The sequence below is a fragment of the Anser brachyrhynchus genome (assembly GCF_964034855.1).
Source record: "Anser brachyrhynchus genome assembly, chromosome: 1".
NCBI classification, from domain to species: Eukaryota; Metazoa; Chordata; class Aves; order Anseriformes; family Anatidae; genus Anser; species Anser brachyrhynchus.
Genome location: NC_137694.1, coordinates 106923491 through 106937354, shown reverse-complemented (window position 1 = coordinate 106937354; position 13864 = coordinate 106923491). Strand labels below are relative to the sequence as shown.

The window sequence follows — 13864 nt, the reverse complement described above, 5'->3', positions numbered from 1 at the left end:
TCTTTTCATAGTGACCGTGCCATACATTCTCAAGATAAGGCAGCGAAATAAGGAGCAATGGAGAGGTGCCACAAAGCTCAAGCTGCAGCAGAAAACTGTGCACAGAAATCATGGTCACTTATTCACCTATGTGCAGCTGCACACCAAGGGCTAGCTGCAAAACTATTTCTTTGCAAATCGGAAGCCACGCCGCATGCTTTTAAGAACTGGACCTGTCTCCTGAAGCAAGCAAAAGAAAAACAGCGCGCAAGCAGCAAGGAAAGGACCATCCCTGTACACTTCTGCACCGTTCAGAATTGAAGTGCACATCCGGACAAATAATCTGTAACACAATGAGCTTCGCAAAAGCATAGCTGTGGTAAAACGGAAGGGTTTTTAGAAACAACAACAGCAGCTACATTTCAAACAACATTTCAAATCTGGACTCACCATGAAAAAGCAACAGTTGCCTGAAGTTAGTGTGCTATTTTCTGCCCTGTTCCATTGCACTTTTTGCCTAGTTGTCCAACACTTGGTAGCTCAGAGCTGCCACACAGAGGCCCCTTCCTTGATCTGGCTTATTTGCCTGTCAGTTTGAGTCTCAGCTTCTGTATGATGCAGCTGTGCACTTTGCTGAAGGTCTAATATTATTTCCATAAGCTGTCTCCCTGCCTGGAGCAAGCAGTTTGTTCTCCCTGCTCAATAAATACTCAAATCACTTTTCTGGTACTCACAGGGATAAAGCTTTAAGTTGTTAAGGAGTTCTTACTAAGTAGTGGGTGGAGAACATAAGCTCAGTACAAGGAAACTCTGCGCATAATCAGAAACGGAGAAACTTCCTCCCTTTCCCCCAACCCCTCCTCTCACTAGGCAAAGCTGCCAGTGCCTCCTTTACAGAAATTTAGGAATGTAAAGGGAGGACTCAAAGGGGCCCAGTCAGACAAGCCTTTCTCAATCAATTAGCTTGCAGCCATTACTTGTGACCCTAGGTCACACAACATAAGTGTGTGGGGTGTGCCTTTAGGGGTACACCAAAGCTACTTATTAAAACTTACATAACCAAAAGTGTTCAAAATCAAATAAACTCTGAAAGCTGGAAAATATTTTCCATGTACCACAGTTTTGCAGGAAGAAGAGCTTTGAGTAAAGAAATGTTACTTTGCTTTTCCAGCAAAAAATCATTCGATGCAGGAAACTAACTTTTTTGTACTTAAAAAAAAAAAAAAAAAAAAGAGAGAGAGAGACTGAAATGTGAGATACTTTAGCAACCTTTAAAAGTGGTATTTGCTTTACAATTATGCAAAAACTAAATAATAGTGGCATGAGTGATGCTTGATGAAGTACAGGATCGTACTTCCTAAAATAAGACTATTGTCTGTAGCTGCAAGGGGATGGATGTTTGTAGGACTATTTAATTAATTCATGAAGTTCAGCCTTTGCGTTTCAGTCTCCTCCAAGAAATGAGTTGCGCGCGTTCAGATTCCACTCTCCATTTTAGGACTCCAATATAACAAATCAAACAATAGACTTTCTTAAAAGACCTGGAATACTTAAATACTGCATCAAGTTATCCCGCGTTGAACACACAGGGAGAAGAGGGTGTAACTTAGCACGATTCCCACATGACAAGCATACACCCCTTGGCGCGAAGGAAAACTTCAAAAAGACCCTCAGCTTCATATCCTGCCAACCCAATGACATGGATGATGCCTTGGAAAAACCCATAAGGGAGTCCTGATTTCAAAAGCAGATCTATGACAACCCCTTTCTGGGCCAGACAAGATCAATGCACGGCAGGGGCGATGCACTTTAATCTCAAGGTGCATCGCAAAGCGTCTTTAAGTAGTGCCACAGATCAAGGCTTATAGATAGCTGGAAAAAAAAACAACAGTCCAGACCAAACTTCTCTGTGCTTAAGGTAACTGAGCAGCAACTGCTCAAAAGCTCAGAGAGAATGCAGGGAAACACATAATAAAACAGGAAAGTAACAGCAGTGCATTGAAAATCACTGAGGATGTTGTAGGCAACCTGCATTCTACATGTCTCTTCTCCATTAAAGCCCCCGTCGAGCTCTCTGACCATGCAGCATGGCTTGTGTTAGTTCAGACGTTCATTCCAGAGATCAGATTGCAGGATCAGGGCCACTGAGTAAGTGCCCTGGGGTAAGGATTTTGCTTCTGTCTTGCACATAAGACAGCATTTAATAAATTAGGTCATGTTTAAATCCCTGGAAAGCCCTGGCAGTAGAAATAATAATCATGGAAACTTAAATTTTGAATGAAAAAAATGGGCAAATGGAAAAAAAAAATGGAAAAAATTAAGACACTGGGACAGGGTTTTAGGATATTTGGGTTCTGTTCCCCCTCGTGTCTAAGACTGCCCTAATGATTTCAGGCACATTGGTTCACCTTTTTGCGTTTATGCCAAATGCCACTTGCCTCACAGATGCAAGGCCTTTACCTCCTCAAAGACTATCCATAAAAAAGTGGTGATAATATTCAATATACGGATCCTTTCAATGTTAGTTCACAACACATGCTCTACCTAGTGAAATTAAAGAAGTATTAAGTATAAAATATTTAATGTCCTAGGACTTCTGAGTAACTGAAAATAAGCAAGCTATCTATATCAAATTCTCCAAATCACCATTTAAGTCCATTATGGGTTTCAACAAACACACGATCTCCAGAAGACAAATGCAAACCCACGCACACGAATAATGATATAGACTTCATTCTCCTTTAGCCATCTAAATTATAGGTTCCTGCAAAACATATAGAGCTGAGCACGTAAATCACAAGGGGTTGGAGTCCTTAATAGTAGAAAAGATGGTAAGGCAGTGCCTCCCAGGAGACAGGCTGTTCAGAGAGTTGTTCCCAGCAACTGTTAAGAAACAGAGAACTCCTGCCATGTTTGCCCAATCTCTGTGATCTTCCAGGCTTTCTAAATCAGAAGAATTACCTTAAATTTGAGGTTCTCCTTTAACATATAATTTGTAAAGCGAGATACATCCCAAGCACTCCACTTGGATATATGTAACAAATTCACACACCTTTCTTTTGGAAAGGTTGATATGGAAAATTTACAACACAAATAACGATGACATTTAAAGGATGTTTTTAATGTAACTTAAAACAATGCCTCCACACTGGAAATAATAACAGAATAATGGCTCCTCCTGGCACTGTTGAGTCCCCTGGCTGAGGGCTCTTCCTTTTCCTGATTGCTGGCTGTAAAATTACCCCTCCATTGGCTCTACTCCATTGCTGCCACATTACAGCCAAGCAAAGGCAATATGAGCCATTTCAAAATAATCATGAACGAGTAAGGATGCAAAGCTAGAAGAGGCACATGGCTCTCAAACCCAAGATGGTAGACAGAAACATATAGAATTCTTTTTAGGGTTCTCAGGACATTCTCCTATGAGCAAGACTTTCTTTAACTAAAGAAAGTAAGCACCACCTTATTAGTGTTGCCGTTTTTACATTCTAGTAAGGGATCAGCACAGACTCTATTTCAAGAAAGGACAACGTACCTTTTGGCATATTTTTCCACTTTCTGCTCTTTTTTCTCATGAAATCATGAAGTTTGTAGACCTACCTTAATTAGACACCATTAACTTTTTCCTGTATTTGCCATGCGTTTTTTTTTTTATTCTAATAAGTAAACACTCACCTAGGGTACATGCACCGGGATATTTTCCACACTTAGTAACTCAGAGACAGCAAGTAGATGAAATGTGCGAGTATTACACAAGCTTTTCCTTTGCGTATGCACATCCTCAGGTCTGGAGTACACCCAAGTTCAATGTGACCAATTCTTTTTGTGCAATGGATAGAATATATGACCACACCACATTAGGGGATCCTTTGAGAATGAAAGGGATTTCAAGTTATTTGTGGGGCTGTTTTTCTGCATAGTACCTAATGAATATAAAAGTAACATTAATTCATAGTACCAGCTCTCCTCACCTATTATGCTTTTAAATGAAACTATAATCATTTTAGTTAGAAAGGTAAAAAAGCTATGTGCAAAACACTCACAGCATAATGTGTAAAGATTACAGCGTCAATAGTGTTACCCACTGATTCTTATATCTTAAGCCTAAATACTTTACCTGAAAAGCAACTTCTTTCTTAAAAGAAAACAAAACAAAACTATTCCCCCCCCAAAAAAAAAAATAATAAAGGAAAAGAAAGAAAGAAAAAGAAAAAGAAAAAGAAAAAGAAAAAGAAAAAGAAAAAGAAAAAGAAAAAGAAAAAGAAAAAGAAAAAGAAAAAGAAAAAGAAAAAGAAAAAGAAAAAGAAAAAGAAAAAGAAAAAGAAAAAGAAAAAGAAAAAGAAAAAGAAAAAGAAAAAGAAAAAGAAAAAGAAAAAGAAAAAGAAAAAGAAAAAGAAAAAGAAAAAGAAAAAGAAAAAGAAAAAGAAAAAAAGAAAAAGAAAAAGAAAAAGAAAAAGAAAAAGAAAAAGAAAAAGAAAAAGAAAAAGAAAAAGAAAAAGAAAAAGAAAAAGAAAAAGAAAAAGAAAAAGAAAAAAAGAAAAGAAAAAAGAAAAAACTTGCAAATGCACTACAGCACTTTGAAACAGATCTTCCACTCTTTAAACCTCCTTCCCCTACCTTCCCCCACCCCCTTTTCCTTTCAGGAAACAAAACTCGAGAAGAGAAAGAGAGAGAGAGTCAAAAGGTTACAGCCGGCTTGTAAGCGCAAAGAACGTGAGAGGCCCATTCTTCCCCTTAACACCTGACATCCCAGGGTACATTTTCTGCAGCAACAAGCCTGGTGGATTAGACATGCAGCTCCTATTGATAATGGAAGTTGTGCATCTCATTCACCATGCACTGCTACTTAAAGTTCTCCTCCTACCACTGCCTTATAAATCGTTCTCCCTCCTATTCCACAATTACAAACTTAATTAATGGGAATTTGCATTTTATTATTAGACACAAATTGAACCCAGTTCAGATAACTTGTCTGAGTCCTGGATTAGAATTTATTCCCAGACCTCTAAATTAAAAAAAAAAAAAAAGAATAAATAAATAAAAAATAAAAAAAAATGTGGCAGCAAAATCAGTAAAATTATGAAAAACAAAAAAAAGTGAGAACCCAATACAAGTCTAAAAAAGTGTTAAAGCATTGTTAAAACAATCTAGAGTGAAAACCGTTGTGACAACACTATAGCATTCACGCTATCACTCCAAAACACTGATTTCCATGATTTTCACAGCTTAGTGAAGTAAGTTAAACACATTTAAGGCACGTTTGTTAGAGGTTCAGAACAATGAAAGAAATAGAGATAAATACTAAATGACCAAAGTCTTTGCTATACTCTTCCTGGAGTGGAGCCCCCCATATAGTGGAGGGATGCAGCCAAGATCTGCTTGCTTGGCTGATGCTGTAGGAACAAGGAAACAATTACCTCTAATTAGGTGTAAAGCCCAACACAGAATGGAAAACAACTGAGAACAAAGTTAATTCTAAACATCAGAAGTCTTCAGGCAAAAGGACAAAACAGGAACAAACTTGATTAAGGTAGAGCAGGTAGAGTTCATAAAGATCGACATCCAACTGGCCTATCCAAAACAAAAAGTAGGAGGATAAAGGGATGTATTAAAATTATTCTGACTTCATACTATTAACGGATGTTATGATCTAATTTAAAGATAGTTTCCATTTAAAGAAAGATCCACATTCCAAGTTGAAGTTCAGTAAAAATTATAACAAAAACCAAACGAGTAGAATTGAGGACAGGGCAGAAAATGTGAACTGTTTGCTCTCTGGGCTACCCCCTGGATCTGGTTGTACATTAACTCTGGGATGTTGCTCACCAATTGCAATGGAGCAACATCAGACCCTGCACCCTGTCATCTCTCATTTACCCCATCTTAAACACCACCCCAGTGTTTTCATATTCATCTACAAGACACTCAAACAAGTTTGAAAATACTTTTTTTCTTCTTCTTCTTCTTTTTAAGATGAATATTGTAAATTTTGTTTCTTTGATTTTGCAGAAATCTTACTCTGGTAATGACTAATAAAGAATTGTCACAAATATTACAGAAGGAATCTGAGAAGGGAAAGCAAAGATCAAAGAGGCAAATTATGGAATCATTTAGGTTGGAAAAGACCCTTAAGATCATCAAATCCAACTGTCTACTTATACCAAGTTCACCACTAAACCACATCCCACAAACAGGCAAACCACAAAAGGGCAGCCTGTTATATCTAACCATCCTTCCCATTGAGAAATTCTTCCTGATATCCAAGCTAAGTGCGTCCTTGCCAACTGAGGCCATTCCCTCACATCCTATCACTTGTCACCTGTGAGAAGAGGCCAACCCCCAGCTCCCCACACCTTCCTTTCAGGTTGCTGTAGAGAGCAATGAGGTCTCCCCTCAGCCTTCTTTTCTCCAGACTAAATAACGCCAGTTTTCTAGTCCCTTCACCAGCTTCATTGCTCTTCTCTGAACATGCTCCAGCACCTCAATGTCCTTCTTGTAGTGAGGGACCCCAAACTGAACACTGGACTGGAGGTGTGGTCTCACCAGGGCTGAGTACAGGGGGACAATCATTCCCCTAGACCTGTTGGCCACACTATTTCTGATACATGCCAAGATGCCATTGGCCTTCCTGGTCACGCTACCAGCTCATGTTCAGCCAGCTACTGACCAGCATCCCCAGCTTCTCTTCTGCCAGGCAACTTTCCAGCCACTCTGCCCCAAGCTTATACCACTACATGGGGTTGTTATGACCTAGGTACTGGACTCAACACTTGTCCCTGTTGAAGGCCATACACAACTGGACATGGCCTATCCAGATCCCTCTGCTGAACCTTCCTACCCTCATCACTCCCATCCAACTTGGCGGCATCTGGAGACGATTGATAATTAGGTCTGCAGAAGCATACTGAGAGACATCAAATTTTAGGATTCAAATGTATGAAGAATCCCATGAGAAGATACCAAAGAAGGTTTAAAGTAAGTTTGCAGATAGCTAGAGGTCCTTTAAAGATTTTATAACCACCAGGATAAGACTTTCATCAATAAATTTGTTCTTAGAACTTGTTTAAGTGCTCTGTGACGAAAATCTTATTTCAGCTGGCATGATTTCCGTGAAATGAAAACAAGTGGGTTTGACTGTCATTTGTTACCTTACTCAAGGAGTGAAGAAGTTTGTTTACTTATTTGTGTCACTTGGGTCTTGGAAGTATGAGCGAATAAAAAGACTGAGATTAAAGAGAATGAAAATCCTGAAGACAAAAACAGATGTAGTTATTCCAGTGACAAGCATTAAATGAGAGTTTAATGAGGTCTGTGCATCACCTCACCAGTATCCTGCCCACGTACCATCAAAGAAAGCAACCAAACAAAAAAACACTATTGATCAGGATGGCTGGATTCATCTTTGTTGGTCAGGTGTGAGGTAGTTTTCATTTTGACCACAGAAGAGAAACCAGATTTATACATCCACATTATTTCCTTTTAGCAGTATTTATATTTATAATATATATATTTGTGTGTGTGTGTATTCCTATAAAACAAATTTAGTGCCAAAAGGACCCTGGAGGTAGAAATGCATGAGTGAATCCCAGCATCCCAGGAAGCGAGGTCTGGGTGGATATAGGCTTGAGAAAGTTGAGAAAATAGTCTCTGTGGCTGGATACGCAGGACTAGAGCTATCTGAATAAATAAATAAACAAACAAGCAAGCATCTAGCCCTACTTGATGCAAATAAAGATTTCGTAAAGCACCTGTTTGGCAGAAATCCTGCATCTCCACACACAGTTTATTCATGTCTGTAACTGCTAACCCCCTGATGATGGTATAGACAAGCCATAAATCTTTTCTGGAAAGAACCTGAATATCCTAAAAAAATAAATATGAGTTTAGAATCATAGAATCATTAAGGTTGTAAAAGACATTCAAGATCATCTGGTCCAACCATCACCCTACTACCAATACCACCCACTAAACCATGTCCCTGTGTACCCGGTACAACCTTTCCTTGAACACCCCCAGGGATGGTGATGCCACCACTTCCCTGGGCAACCCCTTCTAATGCCTGACCACTCTTTCTGAGAAGAAATGTCTCCTAATTGTTTTAATTGTTGAAGAGTAGTGCTTGCACTGAGTCAAAGACTTTTCAGCTTCTCACACTGCCCTGCCAGCGAGGAGGCTTGGGGTGCAGCAGGAGCTTGGAGGGGACAAAAGCAGAACAGGTGACCCCAACTGGCCAAAGAGATATTCCGTACCATGTGATGTGGTGTGTCCTGGTTTTTGCAAGGATAGAGTTAATTTTCCTCCTAGTAGCTGGTATGGTGCTGTGTTTGGGATTTAGGATGAGCACAATGTTGATGTTTAATTGTTGCAGAGCAATGCTTACACTAAGCCAAGGATTTTTCAGTTTCTCGCTCTGTCCTGCCAGTGGGCAGGCTAGAGGTGCAGCAGGAGCTGGGAGGGGACAGACCCAGGACAGCTGACCCAAACTGGCCAAAGGGGTATTCCATACCATATGGCATCATGCTAAACAAAATATAGGGGTGGCTAGCCGGGGTTGGTGGGGTGGCTGCTCGGGGATAGGCTGGGCATCAGTCAGCAGGTGGTGAGCAATTGCATTGTGCATCACTTGGCTCTACACATTATTAGCAGTAGTACTATTATCATTATTACTTTCCTTTATTTTCTGTCCTAATAAAACTGTCTCTATCTCAACCCCCAGGCTTCATTTTCCTGTTTCTCTACCCCATCCCAGAGAGGGAGAGGGGAGGGTGAGCAAACGGCTGTGTGGTGCTTATCTGCTGGCCGGGTCAAACCACAACAATCCTTTTGGTACCCAGCCTGGGGCTTGGAGTGGCCACCGGGCCTGTCACAGGGCTTGGAGTAGCATCAATTGCAGCTCAGTAGGCATAGGCCAAGCCCTAACACGTTGCAGTGATTTGCATCTCCCTGAAATTGCCAGGGTGGTGACATGTCTTTTTCAAGCATTCTGCCACTTTTTTAGGATTTTGCACCTGTTCAAGGGTGAATTTCCAAAGCACTGGAGGTGCCCACTGCTCTAGATGCCTGTCCATATCCTCCCACACTCCCTGCCACTCATAACTATCCTGCCTCAGGACAGATCTCTGGATGGCATTCCTAAGTAGTTGCTTAACCTTAAACAAAACCTGAAGTGCACTCAGGAGACATAATAATAAGAACATTCTGGTCTGAACATCCCAAGGATATTCAAAGACCTAAAGAGCTATCATAACTAGCCTGGAGGAGAAGAGGAGGGTGAAGGAGAAAGGGAGAGTGAACAAGTGGTAAAAAACATCTCTCCCTGTCCCCTTCTTAGGTTGCCTCCCTGAAGAAAAAAGGCCCTTGAAATATCCTTTCCTGACACAGTCTATGCCAAGGATGCACAAAGCATCCGGGCCAGTAACAATAGGGTATTTTGCCACTCATTCCCAGTTTGGCTCATGCTGGTATAGGCCTCAGGTAGTTATTGATGCTCTTATGATATCTCCCTCTTTGACTTCCTGTTCCTCTGATGGCCCAGCCACTTTGGAGTAGCCTATCTCATCTTCTTCCTCCTCCCCAGTCTGAGTAGGAGTTCCTCTGCTTTCTAAACAACATTTCTCATCGCTATTTAAAAAGGGGTGTGACATTTCCCTTTTTCCACTCACCAGGGACTTCACCCAACTGCCAGGACTTTTCAACTATGATGGAGAGAGGCTTGGCAACTACATCAGCCAGTTCCCTCAGGACCCTGAGGTGAATGCCACCAGGTCCCATAGACTTATACGTGTTTAGATTCATCAGGTAGTCCCAAACCTGCTCTTCACTTAAAGTGGGTGGGACTTTGTTCCCCCAGCCTCCATCTACAGGTTCAGGGAAATGAGAGACTTGGGAAGCCCAGCTGTCAGTGAAGACAGAGGCAAAGAACATGTTGAGTACCTCAGCCTTCTCAATGTGTGTCATTACCAATTACTCAGATATAGAAATTCACTCCTAATACAAGAAATTAGCCAGCTATAATCTCTTACACGCACTACTATTTTCACCCCTCAGTCTATTTTCACAAATGTTAGAGGCGCATGGTGGCCCTCGGGGACTCCTCCTGTCACCCTAGTGCAGCAGCCCGAAGGGAGCTAGGTCATCGCTTGTGCTCCTCCTCAAGGCTCTGTGCAGAAGGGATGTCACCTCTCACACAAGGGCTGGGGGATGGGAAAGAAGCACTCGCGCAAACCCTGAGAACCGGCAACAAGAGTTCTTTATTGCCACGACATCCTGCAGGTGAGCCTGCAAGATATCCATAGTGTTTAGCAGCTCCAAGCTAATGCTTGGGGTAGAGGCTGTGCCACAGGTAGGGAGCTGGCCAGGCGTGCCTGCGATGCTGTTGCTGCGCTCTGATGGCAGGGAGCAAAGACATAATGAGGTAGTTCCAGGTCTGCTCTGGCTGAGGTGGATCCACTTCCACCAGTTCCTCCACATCTGGTAGATCACCTCCATGGGCTCCACGGTGTTTGGCAAGAGGCTAAACTAGTCCTTGCTCAGAATTGCCCAAATTGGTTGCCTCTGAAAGTTTTTAGGCCAGGGTGCACAACCAGGAGGCCGTCCACTTCCATACCTAGGTCCCATGCCACTGTCCGGTTCATTTCCGTGCATGGGTCTGATGCTGCCATCTGGTTTATGGCCATAGCTGGGTCCCACAGTGTTCTGGATGATAGGCAGGCCTCTGCTCCACATGGCTGTCCAGCCGGCACTCTTGCCTTCACCCCATGCCACTGTTGTGCTAATGGTAATGCCCAGGCACAGAGGCACTGTATGGTACAGGGGACAGCCTATGCCCCACACCATTGCACTGCCAATGGTAACGTCAGGGCCTCATGTCTTTGCCACGCTCATACATGCCTGTGGGCTGCATGCCAGAGGTCCCTCGAGCACTGGTGTCTGTTCTCACACCACAGGCGTTATTCTTCTGCCCATGCCATTTCCTCTTCTCATCAGGTGCCTTCCTTCTAGGTGCTTCCTGGGACTGCACCTCTGTCCTCTCACACCGAGGAGGCCTGCCGCTCACCTTCCTGCTTCTGGTCTCCTTTCTGCCACACAAGCTGGCTGTCAGGGTGCCTAGAAGCTCAGCAAATGGTGGGCCAGCTGCAGGGGGTCCTGTTTTATAGGGCCCAGAGCATAGGCAGGGCAGTGGTGGCCAGCAAGTCTCTGTGTTGGCCAATGCGAGCAGCCCAAAGCAGCTGTGTTGGGAGCAGCCTAGAAGATGCCCTCACATGGAAGAAGGAGAAGGGTTGGGGGGGCTGAGGGCCCCTTTTCTGGGGCTGGCTCCCCCAGGCCATTTGGCTTGCCAGAGAGAGAGGCTGCCCCTCGGCCACAGGGACTGCACTCCACCTCCCATCCTGTGCCTGGGTTTATTTTTAACACTGGTTTTGAGGTAATTTCATTCTATTCTTTATGGAAAAGAACAGAAGCAAGGTGCATCTTCAGCCTTCAATTCCATCTGTGTTTTGCACATATGCTTTCTGGTGTAAGCAGGTAGGTGCACATGGAAGTTACCACGTACCAGAATGTCTGTTTTGCAATAAAAATAATAAAGAATAGGATGGTATTTACCACACAGTGCTACTTGTAGTAACAGAAATTACTCACATACAGAAATTCAGTCCTAATATAAGAAACTAGCCATCTGTAATCACTTACACACTACTATTTTGAATCATCATAGAATCATTAAAGTTAGAAGAGACCTTGAAGATCATCTGGTCCAACCATCACCCTACTACCAATACCACCCACTAAACCATGTCCCTAAGCACCATGTCCAACCTTTCCTTGAACAACCCCAGGGACGGTGGCACCACCACTTCCCTGGGCAACCTGTTCCAATGCCTGACTGCTCTTTCTGAAAAGAAATGCCTCAGTATTTCCACCTAAACCTCCCCGGCACAATTTGAGGCCATTCCCTCTTGTTCTATCACTAGTTATCTGTGAGAAGAGGCCAACTCCCAGCTCCCCACACCTTCCTTTCAGGTAGTTGTAGAGAGCAATACGGTCTCCCCTGAGCCTCCTCTCCTCCAGACTGAAAAACACCAGTTCCCTCAGCCGCTCCTCAAAGGACTTTTGTTCCAGGCCCTTCACCAGTTCTGTTGCCCTTCTCTGGACATGCTCCAGGGCCTTGATGTCCTTCTTGTACTGAGGGGCCTAAAGCTGAACACAGTGCTCAAGGTGCGGCCTCACCAGAGCAGAGTACAGGGGGATGATCACCTTCCTGGTCCTGCACAAGAGAACACAGATGGATAATTTTCTTTTTAATGCCATTGCCCACACTAGCAGTTAACACGTACCTTCAGAATAAAAGCCTGGAAAATTGTTACCTACTGCATATCTAGGTACACTTGCCTGACAGAACACTGCAGGAGAAAAAAAGCTTGGTCATATTTGCTCCTATTTATTTACTCTAAAAGTTAATGTTACTTCTTTGTCTGTGAATTTTTTATTTTTTGGTGTCATGAAAAACATGACCTTGTTGAAGCATCTCAATGGAAAAATATCCCAAAAGAAGATTCTCTCTTTTACCAAGGAATGCTCCAGCAGTCAACTTCAATTTGCCTTAAAGAGAAAAAGGCACCTCTCTAGGGATAAAAATCAATCCCCAAACTGTCAGCAGCAACATACAAAGTTTAGAAATGCACCTAATTCAGCACAAACACGTGTTTGTAAATTGTCAAACCAATATGTGAAAAGTGACTCTTCCATTAAATAAAATCATAAGCAAAATGAAAAAAATAGGTGGACAAAAACACCACAAGCAGATAAAATATCTGATATCTATCAAACATATTAGTACAGAGAAAAAATATTAACCCATTCTTCATTAATAGGTTACTGATTATGTTTAATACTACTTTAATTGCTGCCATTTTTTGAAAAAGATTTTCATTACTGTTGTGTTCATGTGCAGGCAAAAGCACATGTTCTCCATACAGCTAGGTAACTAGCAACAGACACTTTGGGGCTCCATCAGCCCAAATTTGAAATTTGAAGGTGAGCAACAAAGCAACCAGGAAATCGGTTTTCCAGTTTCAAGATATCACCGTGAACTGCAACAACTGCATAAATGACTCAGGTCTATGGATGCACAGTAGACCTGCTCTTTTCTCCATCTCCTCTCCGGGCCTGAGCATGGAGGAAGCATCACAGCTGGAAGTTACTGACCTCTTCTGCAGCTTGCAGTCCCCATGGAAAGCGTTAACATGTTTTAGCCTTCCCAAGACCTGCCTGCCCCCAGCAGTGCAACACAGCCTGGAGACCACCTCTGCGCCAAGGCAGGTACAGGGCTGGTGGGACAGCTGTGCTTGGGTAGGCAGGGCAGCCCCTTCCATCTGGCCGCTGTGTCTGCAGTCACTCCTCCACTTCTGAAGGATGGGATGGGTCTTGTTTAGTGGGTTTTGTTATCCAGGCCCACAGAGCAGCCCTGGATACAACACCACCACTCAAAGCAGAGAGGACAGAGGCAGAACGTACTAACAAAATGAGTAACGTAGCAGTGACAGCCATCACGTACTGGGAACGTGGACTTTTCCTTCCATTAATGTGTTACCTGTCCTAACAGATGAGGTCATTGATGATCTCTGCTTGCGAGAGAAAAGCTTTAAAACATGCACAAGATTTGAGCAGAACTCCACCCCACCTCTCCTTAGTCATCAAGGAGGCAACCTGATCTTTCTACACCCCAGCTTCTCATTTGTAAAATCTCTGTCCAGAGTATAAGCTGCTTCATGCATGGATTTCATTATCATGTAAGTTTTACACAGTAACTAGTAAAAGTTTTAAGTTTCGTTATTACACATGGCTGTAAACTTCAGGGAGTCCTGAAACAAGAATGTGCTAGTCAGTG

General features: G+C 42.7%; 1 protein-coding gene across 1 annotated transcript in view; it reads right to left on the bottom strand.

The window, feature by feature from the left end:
* USP25 (ubiquitin specific peptidase 25) overlaps positions 1-13864 on the bottom strand; it is a 461260-nt gene that overhangs the window by 239061 nt on the left and 208335 nt on the right. Inside the window, exon 31 of the mRNA XM_080562087.1 lies at positions 430-12241. The gene's annotated coding sequence lies outside the window, so the exon portion shown is untranslated. The remainder of the gene's footprint in view (positions 1-429; positions 12242-13864) is intronic.